Source organism: Myotis lucifugus, unplaced genomic scaffold (genome assembly GCF_000147115.1).
Source record: "Myotis lucifugus unplaced genomic scaffold, Myoluc2.0 scaffold_805, whole genome shotgun sequence".
NCBI lineage: Eukaryota > Metazoa > Chordata > Mammalia > Chiroptera > Vespertilionidae > Myotis > Myotis lucifugus.
This window is the reverse complement of record NW_005871853.1, coordinates 233,439-254,298: the sequence shown is the minus strand read 5'-3', so window position 1 is coordinate 254,298 and position 20,860 is coordinate 233,439. Positions and strand designations below refer to the sequence as shown.

Genomic DNA, 20,860 nt, shown 5'->3' with positions numbered 1-20,860 from the left:
TGTGAAATCTATAAAGAGAAACCAGAGGGACAGCTGTAGCCAGAGCAGATAGAAATGTCTCCAGTTTATGGTGAGAGTTTTTGCCAAAGCTTTCAAAATCCCACCAATTCCCTGATAACCATTTTGAAAACAAAAAGTAAAAAGTAGACAAATAAGAAAAAGTGGATAAGATGAAGTTTCTTTTTAAGGTGAAAAAGAGAGGAAAAGAATCATGGTTCAAATGAATTAAACAAATTCAAATATGAACATAAATACCAACAAAAAAGTACCAAATGTCCTTTAAGAATGAATAAATCCCAAAGCCAATATAATGTGTTCAGATAATAAGAGAAACTAAACGCTTAAGAATAGAAATTATAAATAAATAAAATAAGGAAGCTAATTAATTAAAAATGTAAAAAATTTTTTAAAAGATTGAAACAAGTAAAACCAGAAGATCAAAAACATTGAAGACAAAATAGTTACTACTAAAAAAAAAAAGATTAAAGGGAGAAAAACAGAAAAAAAAAGATTAAAAAATCAAACACAATGTTAGAAAAATAAAATATTTTAAAATTGCATTTAAAAGAAAAGTTTCTTATAAAGTGAAACATACACCCTAGCAACAACTCAGTCATCTGCTCCTAGGTTTACCAAGAGAGATGACAAAGTGTCTGTTTAATAGACTTGTACATGAATGTTCATAGTCACTTTACTAATAATAGCCCCATCTGGACATTTCTCAGATGCCTGTCAATGGGAAAATGGAAAAACAAACTCTGATACTGTTACTGAACCTCAAGGGTTTCACAGCTTGGGGTCTCTACTCAAAAATGAGTGCAAAGTAGTTTCATTTGCTTGCAATCACAGGATTCATATCCAAAGCTCTGCCTCCCCAAGGGAGCTTAGCCATATGGCTCATATACACTGTTTGGTCAATTACATGTTGATTTCTTCTTTGCAGTTGGCTACACTTATCAGTTGAGTTATTGTCCAGCTAATCCTGTTTACAGTTGCATCTAAGAAACATTTTGCAAGAACAACAGTAAAAACATTGAGAATTTCCCAGACCTTGAGACCCTCGTCCTAACTATACATCCATACAATGGACTACTCCTCATCAATAAAAAATAATTGTACAAAAAAATAAAAAAATAAAAGTTTGAAAGGAAATATGCAAAGCAAAACATATGAAAATATTAAAAAGATAAAATTACAAAACTGATAAAGATTTGAAGGGTGTAAAACTAAGAATACTGTTTAAAATAATTCAAAGCAACATACTAGTAAATCAGAATAGAAAACATACTAAGACAATACAAAAGTCAAAGGTAAAAATATTTCAGACTGCCCTAGCCAGTTTGGCTCAGTGGATAGAGCATCGGCCTATGGACTGAAGGGTCCCAGGTTTGATTCTGGTCAGGGGCACATGCCCAGGTTGTGGGCTCGATCCCCAGTGTGGGGCATCCGGGGGGCAGCCTATCAATGATTTTCTATCATTGATGTTTCTATCTCTCTCTCCCTCTCTCTTCCTCTCTGAAATCAATAAAAATATCTTAAAAATATATTTCAGACTAACCTTAATAAGGAAAAATGTACTCGTGAAAAATAGTCAAGGGTGAGTGTTTAAGAAGGAATTTAGGGATGCAGCAGCCCCACGGGGAGGAGAAAGGGGATCCAGGGCCAAGGCCGAGAAAGGGAGCAGTACCCCTGTCCTCTGGCCATAGTCCCCTTTGGGAGTCCCCTGAAGGCTGTTCCAGGGAGACACCCACACTGCGATAATAAGCAGTTGGCAGCCAAATCTGTCAAACCAACTGGGCTGCGGGAGGCCCCTCACACCCCCTTGTATGTGCAGCTGCAGCTGCAGCAGTCCATAGTGGTCTGTGGCAGAGTCCGGGGCCTTTTCACACTGACGTTCACAAACAGTATAGGACAGGGGTAAACGGACACACCAGCTTTGAAGACCGACTGACACACCCGTCTTAGCTACATGTTCTTCGGCATGTCAAAGCTTCAAGGTTCTCAGGAGAAAAGTAGGATTATCTATCTTATAAGGCTATTTTGAAGATACCACAAGATAAAGTTTACAAATTACGTTATAAGAAATCAACAAAGGATAGTCTTTTTATTATTAGCTCACTAGGAGAAAAAAGTCCATTTTCATTATAACTGCACAGGAAAAAATTTGTTGTTATTGTTAATCCTCACCTGAGGATATTTTTTCCATTGCTTTTCAGAGAGAGTAGAAGGGAGGGAGGGAAGTGGGGAGAGAGAAAGAGGAAAGAGAGAGCAAGAAACATAGATGTAAGAAAGACACCTGTATTGGCTGCCTCCCGCACGTGCCCCAACCAGGGCTGGGGATCACACCTGAAATGTAGGTATGTACCCTTGACCGGGAATCGAACCCATGAGCCTTTGGTGCATGGGCCGACGCTCTAACCACTGAGCTACTGGTCGAGGCAGGGAAAGACATTTTTTAAGGTGTCATTGTATTCTTGAAGGAGAACCAGAAAAGGTTCAAACATGCCATGCTTTTTATTTTTGGCTTAAAACAACACACATTTCCTATTTTGTAGTTCTGGAGCTCACAGTTCTAAAATCAAAGTGTCAGCAGAGCTAAATTCCTTCTGGAGGCTGTAGGGGAGAATCCGTTTCCTTTCCTTGCCAGTTTCTAAAGGCCACCCAACTTCCTTGGCTTGTGCCCCTTCCTGCTCCATTTTCAAGAGCAGCAGGATAGCACTTAAATTTTTTTCTCTCTCACTCTTCTCTCTCTCTCTCTCTCTCTCTCTCTCTCTCTCTCTCTCTCTCGTCATTACATCTCTCTGACCCCTCCTGCCTCCATCTAGGAACTCTTGTGATCATATCAGGTCCACTCAAATACTCCAGGATAATCACATCTCAAAATCCTTAATTTAATCCTATCTGCAAAGTCCCTTTGCTATTGTGAGGTAACATATTTACAGGTTCTGGAGATCAGGACAAGAACATCTTTAGGAAGTCATTCTATCTACCACATTTTCTATAAGGATTAGCCAAGTATCTAAGCTAAAATGCATTATGTCTTTAAGCCCTAACTCCTACTAGGGGAAAATTATTCGGATCTGCTTCAGAGGACCATCTGTCACGACAGCCTTCTGCAGTTGAGAATGCTGCCCCTGATTTTTGACCTAATGCTCAGTCCAACGGCAAACAGAGAACCCCTCCCAAGAGAATAGAGGAGTGAGGACCAGTGATTTGTTGTGAAGGCCAAGGGGACACTATGCCCTGGGCATGTAACTGTCCCAGCTCTCTAGGAAGTCACAACACAGGTAAAACAGGGAGAAGAACCCATTGGAAGAAGAAAGAAAACTCAACCAGCTTCCTACACTTTTTCAGCTTCACTTACATAGGGGTGTGTGTGTGTGTGTGACAGAGAGAGAGAGAGAGAGAGAGAGAGAGAGAGAGAGAGAGAGAGAGGCAAAATTCACATAGCATAAAATTCACCATCTTAACCACCTTAAAGTTTACAATGCAGTGGCATTAGTACATCTATGATGCTCTTAAACCATCACCACAATCTAGTTCCAGAACATTCTAATCATTGTAAAAGGAAACTCATCCTATTAGTCACTCCCATTCCCCCTTCCCTAACCCCTGGCGACCACTAATCTACTTTGGTATAGAAATCTCTATAGACTGTCATATTCTAGGTATTTCATATAAATGCAATCATATAACATGTGACCTTTTGTGTCTGTCTTCCTTCACTTAGCACAATGTTTTCAAGGTCCATACATGTTGTAGCATTATCAGTGTTCATTGTTTGTTGTGAGCAAGTAATATTCCATTGTATAGTTATACCACATGGACTTATCCATTTATCAGTTGATGGACATTGGATTATTTCCAACTTTTGGCTATTTTGAATGTTGCTGCTATGAACACTCATCTACTTGTTTTTCATTTTTTTGAGGGTATACCTAGGAGCTGAATTCCAGGATTACATGGTAATTATGTTTAATGGGCCATCTTTTAAAAAATACAACATAAATAAAACTTAGGTAAATTCAACAAAATCATTATATTTTAGTTGGAAGTAAGAGCTCTCAAAAAGATGATGAAAGAGTGCTGTAGCCATTTTTCCTAGTGGTTAGAGCATTGGCCTGTGGACCAAAAGGTTTCTGGTTCAATTCCAGTCAAGGGCACATGCCTAGGTTTCGGGCTTCTCCCTGGCCCAGGCCCTGGTCAGGGCTCATGCAGGAAGCAACCAGTCACTCTGTTTTTCTCACCTTGATATTCCTCTCTGTCTTTCTCTCTCTCTTCCACTCTCTCTAAAAATCAATGGAAAAATATCCTCGGGTAAGGATTTTAAAAAAAAATGCCCTAACCGGTTTGGCTCAGTGGATAGAGCGTCCCAGGTTCGATTCCAGTCAAGGGCATGTACCTTGGTTGTGGGCACATCCCCAGTGCAGGGCATGCAGGAGGCAGCTGATCAATTTTTCTCTCTCATCAATGTTTCTAACTCTCTATCCCTCTCCCTTCCACTCTGTAAAAAATCAATAGAATATATTGTAAAAAATAAAATTGTAATTTCCTGGTATGTGCTTAAAAAAAAGATGATAAAAGAGGAGAAGAGAAGATGAAAGAGAAAATATAGAGATGGAAATAAACATCTACAGGTTTCTAGTTGCTGTAAAAGAAGCCAAAATAACAATAGCCTGAACAAAATAAAAGCTTGTTTTTCAATTATTTAAGAGTCATGGGACCAGGAACCAGACTCTTCCTGTCCTTAACAGCTTCCAAAATAGATACTCGGGTCTCTACCATCACATTCACACTTAGGGTGACCAACTCATCCCAGTTTTCCGAAGACTTTCCCAGTTTTAGCTCAGAAAGCCCTGCATCTCAGGAACCCGTCCAAACTGGGACCAAGGGTCACCGTATACAATATGCCATCCAGCAGGAGGGAGAGGAGGCGTGGGAGTCATGTGCCTGGAGGTGCACCTGCTGTTTCCCATGAGCCAACACCTAGTCACAGGCCACATCTAGTCACAGAGAAGGCTCGGAAATGTCATCTTCCGCTGGATGACTGTGCCCAGCTAAAACGTGGGGCCTCATTACTAAAAGAGAGAATAACAGATAAGCAGAAACAACTAGCTATCTGTGCCAGCACATATGACAGAGAGGTGGTGCTCTCCACATACATCACAGGGACACAATGTCAGTAGAGAGAACTGTGCAAGAAAATAAGGGGGATTTGCCATTAGGTTTGTCATTACTGGGTTTGTACGTTTGATTGTTAAGAGATTATTTCTTCAGGGGGGTGAGGACATGAATGGGGGGTGCGGGTGGGGGAGCAATGGGTGGGATAAGGACACATCTGTAATAACTTAATCAATAAAGAAAAAAAGTGCAAGAGAATTTTAAAAAGAGATTATTTCCTCTGGATACATATAATTTCACCAATTGGTACTAGTACCAAATTGGACAGGTGACAATTTTACCTGTACCTCTTTCTCCCTCTCTTCCTCCCTCCCTCTTCTTCTCTCCCTCCCTTCCTTCCTCCTTTTCTCCCTCCCTTCCTTCCTTCTTTCTTTTTTATTAAGGAACATAATTTTATCTGTCAGGATCCTGGCAGCAGATGGCAAGCTCAAGAGATAATTTGAGTATGTTACTCTGAGTTCAACAGTGTGGGAGTGGGGGCTGACATAAAGGAAGGAGAACAGGGAGAATAAAAGAACCAGTTATGTATTTCAAAATAGCTGTAGCACGTAAGCACCGAAAGCACGTGCTTCTTGGGGGTCATGCTAAGAGGGTACAAAGCACGGCTCAGTGACTGAAAGATGCCGCAATCGGCACTGTCAGGCTCAGATTCTCGTGGAACTAGACTTTGTGGAGCACAGCCACGTAGGGCAAGTCAGTCATGAAGAGCATGAAGAGTAAGGTCCCTGTGTGAAATGGGGGTTATATCAGCAGAGTTGCATCCCTGACTCTTCCTTTTCTCTCACACCTCACATCCAATCCATCAGCAAAGCCTTCAAAATATATCTATAATCCGACTGCCTGGCTCCGCCTCCACTGCCACCTCCATTGCTCACCTGAATCACTGCAACAGCCTCCTAACTGGGACCCCAATTTCTGCTCTTGCTCTGAGGAGGATCTTGGACAAACAGATGTCAGACCATCTTCCTCTTGTCTAAACACCTTCCAGTGGCTTCGCATTACACTTAGATGAAAACCCAACATGCTCACAGGGCCAGCAAGGACCAGCGCTGGCCTTCTGCTACCCGCCGGCCTCATTCCTCGCCACTCACCCTCTGCAGCCTCTCTGGCCTTCACGGGACTCGGCAGGCACACTCCTCCCTGTGGCGCTTGCTGACCGCTCCCCAGTTACCCACATGGCTTGTTCCCTCACATCCTCAGGTCTTTGTCCAGGTATCACCTTCTTACTCGGGATCCTATTCTAGCTTTCTTTTTCTCCAGAGCACTTATCATCTTTTGAGATTCTGCATAATTTACTAACTTATTTTCCACCATCTCTCTATGAGCATGTAAGCTCCAGATACAGAGAACTGAAAAATGGTTGCCAGAGGAGAGGGGGTTGAGGGGCTGGGTGAAAAAGGTGAAGTGCAAATTGGTAGTACACAATATTCATAGGGATGTAAAGTATAGCATGGAGAATATAGCCAATAAAATTGTAATAGGTAGGTACAGTGCCAGGTAGGTACTGGAAATACCAGGTGGATAACTTTGTAAAGTATATGAAAGTAGCAAGTCAAGGGAAGCATGAAGAACCTCAAACGCCTTTTTTTGGTTGTTCTTTCTGGTCACTGAAAGATTTTGCTACAGCCACTTCAGGAGGACCACTCTGGTGGGGTTATGTGAAAAATATTTTTTAAGATTTTATTTATTTTAGATCACTTTTAGGTTCACAGCAAAATTGAGAGGAAGGTACAGAGACTTATTTCCCTTATACCTTCTGTTCACAGCCTCCCCCATTAGCAACATCCCCATCAGAGTGATACATTTGCTACAATTGAGGAATTCACACAGATGAGTCACTATCACCCAAAGTCCATAGTTTAAATTACAACTCAATCTGGGAGTTGTACATTAGATGCACAATGTATATGATATTGTATGATGACATGTTATAGTATCATTATAGTATCATAGTGAGTAAAAACCTCTGTGCTCTGTTCATTCATCTCTTTCCCTGCCCCCACCCCTCTTTCCCACAACCCTTGGCTACTAATGTTCTTTTTACTGACTCCATAGTTTTGCCTGTTCCAGAATATCACACAGATGGAATCACACAGATTGGTATCTTTCACTTAGTAATATGCATTTAAGGTTCCTCCATGTCTTTTCATGGCAGCTCATTCCTTTTTAAGCACTGAATATTATTCCATTGTCTGAATATACCAGTTTCTTTGTTTATTTATTTACCAGTTTATTTATTCATTCATCTACTGAAGGGCATTTTCATTGCTTTCAAGTTTTGGCAATTATGAATAAAACTGCTGTAAACATCTGTGTGCAGGTTTTCGTGTGGACATACATTCTTCCCTCTGGAAAATAAATACCTAGGAGCACAATTGCTGGATCCCATGGTAAGTGTATATTTAATTTCATAAGAAATTGCCAAACTATCTTCCAAAATGGACGCACCATTTTGCATTCCCACCAGCAATGGAAGAGAGTTCCTGTTGTTCCATATATTTGCCAGCCTTGGTGTCAGAGACTTGGATTTTGGCCATTCTAATAGGCATGTAGTGGTATGAACAATGGTTTTCAGAGTGCCACATGGCAGGTAAGTGAATCAGCGAAGGGACTTCACTTTTCTAGAGCCACATCATGGCAACTATGTTCTTAAATCTCTTACTATTGGTCCTAACAGCCAAGTTATCGAAGTCAAATAATTAAGCCAATAGTATGCTTGAGTTCTTTGGAATGAGGAGATGTTCGCAATAAATTTTCTGACAGAAAAAATTATTCAAAGTGGTCTATGGAATAGTTCATTTTTTTCATGATACTTTCTCAATTTTCCAAGTTAGGTATTACTATTGCTCTTGTTAAACCAGGACTGCAAAGATGAAAGTCATGCTTCCCCTAATATGGAATGGATAAAACTAGTTTTAATTTAGCGGAGCTTTGTGATAAGAAACAAGGGGGAATGCCTCTCTCATTTCAGGCAAATGAAATTGAGTTCTAAAGACTATCAGACTCTAAAACATCACTGATGGTGAAAACTGCTCACTCAATCTCAATTTTCTTAATCTCCTGGTTTCACCAATTTGACTATGAGCCCCTGGATAGTTAAAAACATAATACTTATATACATATTTTATATTCCACAATGCAAACCCTGTTTTCTTGATGTATTAGAATGATAATTTTCCTAATTTTCAAAGGATATTAAATATTTTAATTAATTTTTAAATTTTTAAATGAATTTTATAAATGCTATGGTGAGATAGTATGCATAACTAAACATCTCTTATTTCATGAAATAACATATATTTGAATATTTGGATTTCATGAAATATATAATTATATATATTATACATTATTTTATCTTGCCCTCATGAACAACCTGTGTTGTAGGTATTACTGAAGCCATATCATCTGTGAGGAAACTGAGCCCCATAAAGATTATGTGCCCCATGAAGTGCCCAATCATTCAGTAAGTGATGGAACCAGGCACTAATCAGAGCTCATGGTCAAAGACCTTTTCCTTTCCACTGTACTGTCCTGTGTCTGTTGTTCCATCAAAGCAATTACCGTAAGAACCTCCAGCAACACTGTCACCCCTTTAGAGGTGAAAGGGGCTCTTAGGAGATGTACCTCATGACAACAGTAGAGACCTTAGGGGGTAGGACCAGAAGCACAGCTGATTAGTTGTGCATATTTTGTCATATAAATGGGAAAGCTTTGTAGACTCTGAAACACCTCCAGATAGATCCAACTAGTACAGCCTGCACCCAAGGCAGAGCCAATGAGTTGGATTTATGTTTATAGGTTATTAGCATTTCATTTGGTGAAATTCTGTTTCTGGAAAGATGGAGTATTAGGGACCAGACTTACCCCCTGCCTGTTTTAATGTTGTTTATTTTAGATCTGTAAGCTCTTAGATACTTGATTAGAAGTCAGAGATGCAAAAAAAGAAGTATTTTAAAATTGTTCTTAGTTTTCTTTTAGTACCTTTACAGTTTTATTTTTTTCCTGATTAAATCTTTGACCTGGTGTGAGGTGAGAAGTAGGAATCCAAATATTCTGAAAAAGAATATTTCAGATGACTGTCCAGTTTTTGCAGTGGGAAAATTTATCTTATTTGCGGCAACCTAGTGTCATCTGAATCTCATTTCTCTATTTGGGGAATACTTTCATGTTGTGTACCCTACCTCCTCAAGCTATGAGCCAAAATTCAATTCCTCCCTTATCTTGTGGCTTCATCAACCAGGCAAGCCCTCCAACAAGTGAGGTTTTGATTTGGAAAAAAACATCCTGAGGAGACAGATCCTGTCCAAATGTAGTTCCTGAAGAGGTTGATGCGGCACAGCAGAGACATGTGGAGAGTCCAGCAGCAGCTATGCACATCTATAACTTAAAGAGTGGTGCCAGCACCAGAATGGTGCCATCATTTTTTGAGTGATTGGACAGGCTGATTTAGTTTCTAAATGCTTCATCTCAAAGCCTAAATCTGACCCTTCTAGAAATCTTAATCTACTTAATATTGATTAATACATTTCTGTTAAAACTATCTTAATCAGATTCTATAATTGCAAATTAGAACCCTGATTAATACATGAGCTGATACCATTTATTGAATAATTCATCTTTTCCTCTACTGATCTGAATTGTACCTTTGGTGAAATTCTGCTTCTGGAAAGATGGAGTATTAGGGATCAGACTTACCCCCTGCCTGAAACAAATTTTAAAGCAGACAAAATATATGAGTCAATGTGTCATAGACATATAACATTAGGTGGTACAGGGCTTGATCACCCAGAGAGGGGAACCATGAGCCCTACAATTGCCCCAGCTTACTTTCAAAGTTTCTTTTTCTTTTCTTAAAATATATTTTTGTTGATTTTAGTGAGGAAGGGAGAGGGAGAGATAGATAGAAACATCAATGATGAGAGAGATCATTGATAGGCTGCCTCCTGCATACCCCCTACTGGGGTTTTATCTTAACCCAAGGACATGCTTTCAGAGAGGAATGGTAGGGAGGGGTGTGGGGGGGGGGGGAGAAGAAGGGGAAGGGGAAGGGAAAGGAGAAGAGAAACACCAATCAGTTGCCCTCCATACCCACCCAGACCAGGGAGGATAGGACCTGAAGCCCAGGTATATGCCTGACCAGGAATCAAACTGGCAACCATTCAATGCACAGCACAACGCCCAACCAACTGAGGCACTCCAGCCAGGCCCCTAGCTTACTTTCTTGAGAGTTTTCAGGGTATGGTGCAGAGAGCAGGAACCCAGGCAGAGCCTGGAGGTCTCCCTGAGTTGAACAGATAGAGTTGGGAGACTGGGAGGTCATGGAAGCTAGAGATCACAAGGCAGAGTACCAGAGGGGAAAGAGATACACAAAGAAAAAGTTCTGGATAAATGTAACATCAGGTAGCCTAGTACATGTGCAATTAGAGTATCAGAATGAGAGAAGATAGAAGAAAACACAAAAATATTTGAAGTAGCTCGGTTGGGGTAGCTTAGCTGGTTGGAGCATCATCCCATACACTGAAAGGTCATGGGTTTGAGTCCTGGTCAGGGCACATACCCAGGTTCCATCCCAGGTTAGTGTTCATGTGGTAGACAACTGATCTTTCACACATTGATGTTTCTCTCTCTAAAATAAAACCAATAAAAAGTAAAAAATATATATATTTGAGGTAATAGCTAAAGTTTTTTCAAGTTATTTGAAATTATAAGCCTGCAGATTCAAGAAACTCAACAATTTCTAGAATAAGAACAAGAAGAAAACTATCTTAAGACACATTATAGTCAAATTGCGTAAATTCACCAGCATACTCACACTAAAGGAATCCCTATAGGCAGAAGAAAGAAAGTGATACCGGATGGAAACAAGGAACTGAAAACCCCAGAAATGGTAACTACATGAGTAAACATATAAGACTTCTTTCTTATCATCTTAATCTTTTTACTAGATAATTGACTTTAAACCAAAATAATGAAAATGTATTTTTTGGTTTTATGACAAATGTAAAAGTAAAATGCATTAAAATAAAAGCATCACAAAAGACTGAAAATGGCAGAGTTGGGAAGTTTAAAACTCTGTTCCTCCTTCAAATGATTAAGTTGGCAAAAACTGAATCAACTTTTACAGAACTTCAAAACATAATAAAAATTTATAATAAGCTGGGGAATGCTAACTGAAAAGGCTGTTAAATTTTTGTAATAGAGCATTGTGGCATTTTAACCCACCTACCATCCCCCATCCCCTAGATCAGCAGCAGCCACAAAACAAGTCTCAATAAATTTTAAAAGATTGAAACCATACCAAGTGTCTTGGTTGATCACAATAGAATAAAACTATAAATCATTAACAGAAGGAGAATGGGACAATTCAAAAAGTGTACGAGTAAATTAAACAACACTCAGATAATCAATGGATCAAAGGAGAAATCACAGGAGAAATTAGAAAATAATCTTGAAACAAATGTAAACAAAACACAACATACCAAAATTTATGGGATGCAGCAAAAACAGTGCTCAGAGAAAAAGAAAAGATCCCAAATTAATAACTTAACTATACACCTTAAGAAACAAGGAAAGGGGAACAAACTAAATCCAAAGCTAGCAGAAGAAAGAAAATGAAGATTGAAAATAAATAAAATCGAGTTTAGAAAAACAGATTTTTTTAAAGCAAGAAAATTAAATCCATTGTCAAGAGAAAAAGCAGGCATGCCTTGCCAGTATGGCTCAATGGTTGAGTATCTACCTGTGAACCAGGATGTCACCGGTTCAATTTCGGGTCAGGGCACATGCCTTGGTTGGGCTCAATCCCCAGTAGGGGGCATGCAGGAGGCAGCTGGTCAGTGATTCTCTCATCATTGATGTTTCTATCTCTTTCCCTCTCCCTGCCTCTCTCTGAAATCAATAAAAACATTAAGAGAGAGAGAGAGAAGGCAGGCAGTAGAACAAGACACAGAACTGTACCATTTATTAACATAATCAAAATAATATGTAAAATAAATATGTAAAATATTTCATGGAAAAAGTGGACAATGTATGTTAACAGACAAGAAATTTCCCTGGAGAGAATAAAACTATAAAAAGGAGCCAATGCTAGAAATTAAAAACATATAGATGAGACAAAGAATTATTTTAAAGGGCAAGTCAGACACAAGCATCAGACAAGTCATTAGAAATTACCATAACCAAAATAAAAATAGGAAAATTAGTAAAAATAAAAAAGGACAAAGTATCTGAGTTTTGTAGAACAATAATGAACAGTTTCATACATGTGTGAATGGAGTCCCATAAGGAGAAGATAGATTAAATGGAGCAGAAAACATTTGAACAGATAATAGCTGAGAAGTTTTCTAAAATTAATGACATTAGCCTACAGACCTAAGAAGCTCAGTAATCCTACAATAGGTTAACCCAGTGGTCAGCAAACTCATTAGTCAACAGAGCCAAATATCAACAGTACAATGATTGAAATTTCTTTTGAGAGCCAAATTTTTTAAACTTAAACTATATAGGTAGGTACATTGTTATTAACTTAATTAGGGTACTCCTAAGCTGGCCTTTGCTAAAAACGTCCTCAATCTGATTGAGGTACGTTCACTGAGGTCGACCCCTTCCAACTCTCCCATCCACACTCGTCTTGTATACTTGTTTCGTCTATCTCCTTTCCGAAAACCGACTTCTGCACATGGGCCACGAAGTTTCAATTGCACTATATGTGCGTGCCCACACGTGGTATTTTGTGGAAGAGCCACACTCAAGGGACCAAAGAGCTGCATGTGGCTTTTGAGCCGCAGTTTGCCGACCACTGGGTTAACCACAAAGAAAATCACACCTGGGCAGAGTCAAATTGCTAACTACTAAAGGTAAAGAAAATATTTTCAAAGAAGTACTAAGATACATTACATATAGGAGAACAATGATAAAGATAATGTCTGACTTATTACCAGGAATAATAGAGACCAAAAGATAATGTGCTAGCACCTTTAAAGGTGAAGGGGAAAAAATCCCTGCCAATCTATAATTCTATATGTAGCAAAAGTATCCTTTAAAAGTGAAGGTAAAACTGAGACTTTATACAGGTGAAAACAGAAAGAATTTATCCCCAGCAGACCTGATTGCAAGATTTACTAAAAGAAATTAATTGGTATAAAAGACATGCTGAACTCTACTGGAAAGCTGTGAAAATTAATGGTTTAGATAAATTTATAATAAACTGAATTGAACTTTTGAATAAGAAAAATTAATATAACTCACTTAAAAACAAAAATGAAGTCTTGCCTTCCAATTTGCTTTCTCATTCATTTCTTCCACAGTAAGGTCTTACAGCTGTGATTGACATTTTTCTCATAATGAATTCTCTCAGGACATTGTGTAGCCTGTGTAAGCACAAAGAGAGAGGAACACATATGTATTTAAGAGCTTTATCATCAGTATAACTATCACTAGTTGAATGCTCTGGTTCCATTAAGTCAAAATAGAAATCAGCATCTGATATTCAGTTTCCAATATTTAAAAATGTAATGTTACTTATGAAAAGTGTTCTTTTTCATACAATTGTATGTGTATTGTGCATATATCTCAAGTTAAATTGATGGCTTAATGTATGCTCGCAGCGGTTCTCAACCTATGGGTCGCGACCCCTGAAAATACATCCTGCATATCAGATATTTACATTACGAGTCATAACAGTAGCAAAATTACAGTTATGAAGTAGCAACGAAAATAATTTTATGGTTGGGGGTCACCACAACATGAGGAACTGTATTAAAGGGTCACAGCATTAGGAAGGTTGAGAACCACTGTGTGAGTCTAAAGCAAAGTGAATAACACAAAAATTAACGATATCCTTAGTTAAAAGCATAATGAGATGAGTCCTGACATTGGTGCTAGGTGCCATTTTATATTTTTCCCCTATTTTTCTCTGTATTGTATAATTACCTCCCCAAATCATTGGGCTGCTCTTAAAAACAAAAAATAAAGCAGCTTGACATTGTGTACACATTTTCTTTTTGTTGATCAAATCACATACATGACACATGTAGTGCATATGAGTAGAATATATAGGGGTTGGCAAAAGTAGGTTTACACTTATATGTGAAACAGTGTTTATTCTTGTACTAGAGGCCCAGTGCATGAAATTCGTGCACGGGTAGGGTCCCTAGGCCTGGCCAGCAATCAGGGCACATGTCATAGCAAGCAATCGAACTCCCAGTCTCCCAGTCGAACTCCCAAGGAGACACTTCGCATATTAGCCATATATATATAATTGTATCATTTATTTGTATTACAACTGTAATACAAATATCAAAGTCTTGGCTTAGTGTTATCAATGGGCAGAATTGCTCATTTAGCATTATCAAGTTATTATTTTTATTGGTGTTTATGCCATCTAATTACTGAGTAAATTGTTAATCCACTTTTAAAAGTTCAATAAGCTGAAGGGAAATTAAATTGTATAGAAATCTGGCTTTATAGAAAGGAATGAAAACTAGCAAAAGAGTTAAAGTGTTAAAAATATAAAGACAGGCCGAAACCGGTTTGGCTCAGTGGATAGAGCGTCGGCCTGGGGACTGAAAGGTCCCAGGTTCGATTCCGGTCAGGGGCATGTACCTGGATTGCGGGCACATCCCCAGTAGGAGATGTGCAGGAGGCAGCTGATCGATGTTTCTCTCTCGTCGATGTTTCTAACTATCTCTCTCCCTTCCTCTCTGTAAAAAATCAATAAAATATATTTAAAAAAATAAATAAATAAATAAAAATATAAAGACAGAACAGCCCTAACTGGTTTGGCTCAGTGGATAGAGTGTCTGCCTGCGGACTCAAGGGTCCCAGGTTTGATTCCAGTCAAGGACATGTACCTTAGTTGCAGGCACATCCCCAGTGGGGTGTGTGCAGGAGACAGCTGATTGATGTTTCTATCTCATCGATGTTTCTAACTCTCTATCCTTCTCCCTTCCTCTCTGTAAAAAATCAATAAAATATATTTTTTTAAAAAGACAGAACAGATAAGACAAACAAACACTAAGATAGTAGACAAATTCAAATATATTCATAATTATATTATTCATAATAGTCAAGAACTGAAAAACAGTTCAGGTATCCATCAACAGAGCATGGATATACAAACTATGGTACATTTAGGCAATGGAATACTACCTAGCAATGAAAGGGAATAAACATCTTAATGATATAATCTTGAAAACATGCTGAGTAAAGGAAACTAAATACAAAAGAGTAAAACCTGTATTATGTCGTTCAAATAAAATGCAAGAATAGGCAAAGCCAATTTATGGTGATAGAAATGGAAAAAAAGATTGCTGTGGGCAATGGTATTGACTAGAAAGAAGCAGGAACATTCAGGCATGATGGAAGGTTCTCTATCAGGGTTTGGTGAACCTTTTCTGTAAGGGGATGGAGAGTAAATACTTTAGGCTTTGAGGGACATACTATCCCTGTTATAACTACTCAACTTTACCATTGTAATATGAAATTATCCAGAGATAAAACATAAACAAATGGGTGTAGCTATGTTCTAATTTTATTTATAGGCACTGAAATTTGAATTTTGTAGAATTTTTATAGTCACAAAATATTCTTCTTCTGGGTTTCTTTTCAAACATTAAAAATGTAAAAACCATCCTTCATAGTCTGTAGAGAATTAGGTGCTGGGCCATATTTGGCCTGTGGGCTATGGCTGACCCCTGTTCTATATCTTTTTTTTGTTTGTCCTCACCTGCAGATGTTTTTCCATTGATTTTTAGAGAGAGTGGAGGGGTGGGGGAGAGACAGAGAGAGAGAAACATTCATGTGCGAGAGTCACATCGATTGGTTGCCCTGACCAGGGCCAGGGATCAAGCCTGCAACTGAGGTCTGTGCCCTTGACCAGAATCAAACCCGGGACCCTTCAGTCCATGGACTGACGCTCTATCCACTGAGCCAACCTGGCTAAGGCCCTGTTCTATGTCTTTTTATGGATGTGGATTTTGGGGATGTACGTTCTTATAAAACTGATGAAACTGTTCACTTAAGATCTGTGCTTTTCTCTGGATGTTAATTACTTTTAACAGAAAAAGTGTATAAAGAAAAAGAAGCAAGAAGCCGATGCTCAGCTTGCTTCATTGTCACAGGTGCACAGCATTAACAGAAATAGCATAAGACATTTAAGTTTTCACACCAAACACCATTTTGTGCTATTTAAGGGAAGCAGATTTAGACAGAAAATATTGTATTTGAATTGTTTTGCAGTTGAGGAATCAAAGGTCCAAAATTATTCCAAATCTCTCGTTGCTAACTTTCTTAAAGACTTTGGAAACTTCCACGGTCCCATGGGATAAAAGGAAACTCAGTTAGTGGCAGGATTTTGACTGGAATGTGCATGGGGAGCTTGGATAACAGTATTTACTATCCAGTAGAAATGAGTTCTGGTAATACCTCCAGGCTAACATATACAGTGGGGCCTTGACTTACGAGTGTCCCGACTAACGAGTTTTTTGAGATACCAGCTGTCTCTGGGCTGATTTTTTGCATTGAGTTGACAGAGTAATTTGAGTTAACGAGCTCCTTAACAAGCTCCTTAACGAGGTCGGTCTGAACGAATTAAACTCGTAAGTCAAGGCCCCACTGTATTTGTTGGAAGAGTCAATATCCTGCTGCTCAGTCCTCTATCTGCCTTGACCTCAGTGTATCCTTTGACCTCTCTGTATGGTTCTCTAAATTGAAATTCTCTCCTGCTTTGTTTCTAGGATGCACCTCTCTCCTAATTCTCCTTCTAAGATCTATCTTGGTCTTTTCAGTGTCCTCTGCTGGTCCCTGCATGAATACTCTCCTCAAACTCCTCAAGCTCATATGCCCCATGCCAGGCTTCCTCCCACACCTCCCATGTGGGCAGTGTCTTCACTCTGGCCCATCTCTACCATACCACAGTAGGCCGTCGCCATTCACAGATGCCCTTCTTACCTCACTTGGGCTCTAGATATCCAGTGCTGGGTTGACCTTCTGTGTGTCTATTCTTCTCACCCCACTTGGACTCTGACTCTCCATGCCAGGCTACTACTCCTTTTTTGAGCTCAAACATTTCATGCCAGGCAGCATCTCCTGATGAAAACCTATTTTGCTCTGTAATCCTAATGGCTTTAGGACTGAAATGCTCAGGAAGAGGAAGGAAAGCAAAAGAGGAAGGACAGAGGAAAGGAAACTTAAAATATTTTACCAGATATTTTATATTTAGTTCTTTGATCCACCCATAACTTATTATTGTGAATGTTGATGTTGGGATCTGACTTTGTTATTTTTTCCCTAATAGATAACCAATAGACCCCATAGTATATATTGAATAGCTTATTATTCAAATGGTGTGTTAATCATAAACTTATTTTATATATACATGATCCTGTATTCTCTTAACTATTTATATACTTATATTTTGATTTTTTTCACTCATTGGAATTGTAGTTTAATTTGAAAATAAATTATATCTTTTATAAGGAGACAGAATTTTAAAATTTTGTTTTATGCCTGTCAGTAAAGTCTTATAGTATTTTTCATATACATTTTATTTTATGGTTTTTTTCCTTTGGTAGTTTCTGTAGTTTTATGATCATAAATGGTTCCTTTTTTCTATTGTGCTTCCATATTTTTAACATTTAACTATTAGGTGCTCTAATTGAAGTTATGGGATAGGAATTCTTTTGACTTTGGTTTGTTGATCTTTTATTGTACCACTTTCTTGGCTCTTGTATTAGTTCTAATAAATTGTTTTGAATGTTCTTGAGTGTTAGTGTAGTTTATTACATTCATAGGATTTTAATATTAACTTTAAATTTCAAAAGTAACATATGGCCTTAGCTAGTTTGGCTCAGTGGATTGAGGGTTGGCCCTCGGACTAAAGAGTCCCAAGTTTGTTTCTGGCTGAGGGCACATTTCCTCGGTAGCTCAATGCTCAATAGCTTCTACTAAATGTTAATATTTTTCTATTTTAAGCTGTTGTGGTAAATTATAGTAATTTTCTAATCTGGAAGAAAGTATCCCTGTATTCATATGATAATCCTAATTAATCATGGTGATTGTTTTAAAAATATACTGCTAAGTTTAATTTGCTGATATTTTATATAAGAATTTGCCATCTTAATTCCTAAGAGTCATTGAAATATAGTTGTCCTTTTTTGTATTTTCCTAGTTCAGATTTGGTAACAGAGTTTTGCAAGTTTCATAAAATGCATTGGATCTCTTCACAACTTTCCTAAATTCTGAAACCATGAATATAATATAGGAATTATATGTTCTGTGAAGTTTGGTAGAACTTGTCCCTAGTGACTTTTTTTCAAATGAATAATTATATAATCTAAGGTCTCCATACTCTTTATTTTAAAAACCTATCTGATGTGCCTATTTCTGGGATAGATATATTTATATTTTCTACTCTGACTACATATTGTCAAAATTTCCTCATAGTTGTAATAGTTTAGCCTTAGCTTAGGCTAGGCTATGTTTTCAGGGTGCTAATAGTTCAAGAGTTATCTTCATGGACTTTTTCCTTTCTTAACACAAATTATTTTCTCTTTTGATGCTTTTGTTTTCAATTATGTTAGTATCACTATACAGTGGGGCCTTGACTTACGAGTTTAATTCGTTCAGTGAAGGAGCTCGTAACTCAAATTACTCGTATGTCAAATCAAAAAGTGAACGAGTGAGACACGTGATGCTGGGCTGATGTTATGGCGTTCACTGTGACGTTCGCTGCACCAACTAGCGGTGGGGTATCTGAAGCTGGCTCGTAACCCAAATTTTAGCTTGCAACTCAAAGCAAAAAATCGGCCGATAGATGGCTCGTATCTCAAAAAACTCGTTAGTCGGGACACTCGTAAGTCAAGGCCCCATTGTATTGCTTTCCTTCCATTACCATTTGATTAGAAAATATTTTAGCCCAAAATTTTCAAGTTTTCTGTGCTGTTGGAGTTTGCTTGGAGTTAATTTGTAGCTGATTTTTTAAAAATCCATTGTCTTTTAACTTATAAGTAAAATTAACCAATTTATATTTATTGTAAATAATGTTTGGACTTACTCCTTTAATTTTATTTTCTTCTATTTACCATACTTCTATTTTCCTTTTCTTGTTTCCATTTTTCTACTTGTGTTGGACTGGATAGGTTGTCTTTGCTTCCTACCTTCCTTTCCAATGGTCTGCAAATTATAAATCCAATTTAATTCTTCAGTGTTTGTTCTTCGTTAAAAAACTAATATAAACCATTCTGAACTTATATGTTTAAAAGCAATACCTGGAGTTAACTTGCATCTATAATCTCAAATACACTTCTGAAATTTTTCTGACTCTCAGTTTTCACACTTCTTAAGTTCTTCACTCATTAGTTTAAGGATTAAATAGGATGCCATGTCAAGTACCAGCCTTTATAAAGGAAGAGATCTTCAAGTCCTTCATTTTATTTCTTCTTCATTCAACCAAAAAACTCAACTTCCAAATCACACAATCACATCTCACCTCCTCTGTCCTTCAAAGTCACAGCCTCTTCATAATTTACGGTCTTAATCTAGTCTTTCAATTTATAAGTCTCAGGATATCTTTCCATTCTTCCTTTACATTAAAAAAAAAAAATCCCATTCTGCATGGTACTGAATGGCTTCCTTTGCTCTAGATTTAAGGAAGGTCATTTCCCAGGGACTCCAGGCCTTTCTTCATGTTTCTTTCAAAATGGCGGACTCTAGACATTCCACGATCCGCACCACGTGCGCCTGCGCCTCCGGCGGCCATTTCGCCCAGCTCCGGCCTCCGCTGCGCGAGGCGCCTGCGCAGGAGCCCCCAGAGCACTGTCGCTCCACCCTCCAGTTGAGTACGCCTGAAATCGCACGTTCCGTCTCTTTCCTCCCCCACGGGCTCTGCGCCGCCTTCACCCCTTTCCTGTGAGATTCCTCCGCCAAGTAGAAAGCCCACCTTTGGTCGACAGCCTGTGCACTTGAGGAGCACATACAATAGGCGCTTATAGCCCGGGTCCGCCATTCGGTCTTTTCTGTGCACCACTGCAATGTTCCTCTCTGGGCCCTAAAGTTGATAACCGATTTCGCTGGACTTTTTTGCGTTCCGAGAGGCAACCACTGAGAAGAATGGCTGTGGCGGAGGGATCTCTCGCTTACGTTGTGTGTACTTTAACCTAATGGGGGTCGTCCGGGAGTCGGAAGGGGGAGGGCAGAGGGAGGAGGCAGCCAAGGAATTGTTTTTTCCACTAGCCCCGCCCTGGCCACGCGGGCCAATAGCGTTCGGCTCTGTCCCCACGAGCCTCGCTCAGCTCCGCGGGCTGAGCCAATCAGCGGCGGCAGCGGCTCCGAGGGGGCGGGCCGGGGAGGCAGTGCGTGTCTTGTGAGAGCTCTTGAACCAAGTCAGAGCCGGAGTCGGCTGGCTGGTTGGAAACAGCGGCCGCCGCGGGTGACTCAGGGAGGCGGGGTGAGGGTGCCGCGGCCTCGGCTGCGAGGAGCAGAGGGAGAAAGTGAGGGGGCCGACCCCGCGGCCCTGCCGCCCGTGCGCCGAGGGCGGGGGCGAGGGGCACCCGGGGATGGGCGTCCGGGAAGCGGGGTGTCGGGGCGGGGCAAGTGCGGAACCGTGGGGGGACTCGGCCGGCTGGGACAGGCGCTGGGCATCGGGGCCTCTTCCTTCTGGGAGGGGGACGATCACTTAAAA

At 39.4% G+C, this 20,860-nt stretch overlaps 1 protein-coding gene and 1 long non-coding RNA gene across 3 annotated transcripts in view; one reads left to right on the top strand and one right to left on the bottom strand.

Annotated features, from left to right (window-relative positions):
* LOC111824003 overlaps positions 1–20,419 on the bottom strand; it is a 32,927-nt gene extending 12,508 nt beyond the window's left edge. The window contains exons 1-3 of the long non-coding RNA XR_002827119.1: positions 19,449–20,419; positions 19,235–19,353; positions 13,429–13,550 (exon numbers count right to left, since the gene is read on the bottom strand). This is a non-coding gene — a long non-coding RNA (uncharacterized LOC111824003). The remainder of the gene's footprint in view (positions 1–13,428; positions 13,551–19,234; positions 19,354–19,448) is intronic.
* A 138-nt stretch (positions 20,420–20,557) lies between these two features.
* LOC102436440 (lysine-specific demethylase 3A) overlaps positions 20,558–20,860 on the top strand; it is a 14,113-nt gene continuing 13,810 nt past the window's right edge. The window contains exon 1 of one of the 2 annotated variants that reach the window (XM_023747166.1): positions 20,558–20,668. The gene's annotated coding sequence lies outside the window, so the exon portion shown is untranslated. The remainder of the gene's footprint in view (positions 20,669–20,860) is intronic. The other variant, XM_014448329.2, reaches the window with a different exon arrangement.